Source organism: Mauremys mutica, chromosome 4 (assembly GCF_020497125.1).
Source record: "Mauremys mutica isolate MM-2020 ecotype Southern chromosome 4, ASM2049712v1, whole genome shotgun sequence".
Taxonomy (NCBI): domain Eukaryota; kingdom Metazoa; phylum Chordata; order Testudines; family Geoemydidae; genus Mauremys; species Mauremys mutica.
The window spans coordinates 146,560,958-146,561,382 of NC_059075.1; positions in this window are offsets into that span (position 1 = coordinate 146,560,958).

Genomic DNA, 425 nt, shown 5'->3' on the forward strand with positions numbered 1-425 from the left:
TCCGCCCCCTGCTGCATATTCATAAGCTATTCAAATAACCCCACCCTGGGCACGCCCACTCCCACATGTGACCTTGCTGAAGCCATCGTCCACCAGGCAGGATGTGCCATACAGGGCGGAGGTAGAGCCTAGGGGCCCCTCCCCAGCCGTTACTGGAGTACCAGTCTCGCCACTCCCATAGGGCATGACCCCTTCAGCCCTACCCCCACAGCCTGGAACACCCCTGGGGCCTCTGCCAGCCGGAGAGCCAGGACCCCGCTGGCACTAATCCCTACGTGGGGAGGGATCTTGTCCCCAGCTCACGTGGAGAGAGAGAGAGAGTGTGTGTGTGTGTGTTTTCACCCCAGCTGGTATCACAACAGGCAACTCCGTGCCTGCCAACTGCAGAGGGCTGGCTGCTAACCCCCACCCCTCTCAGCCTGAGC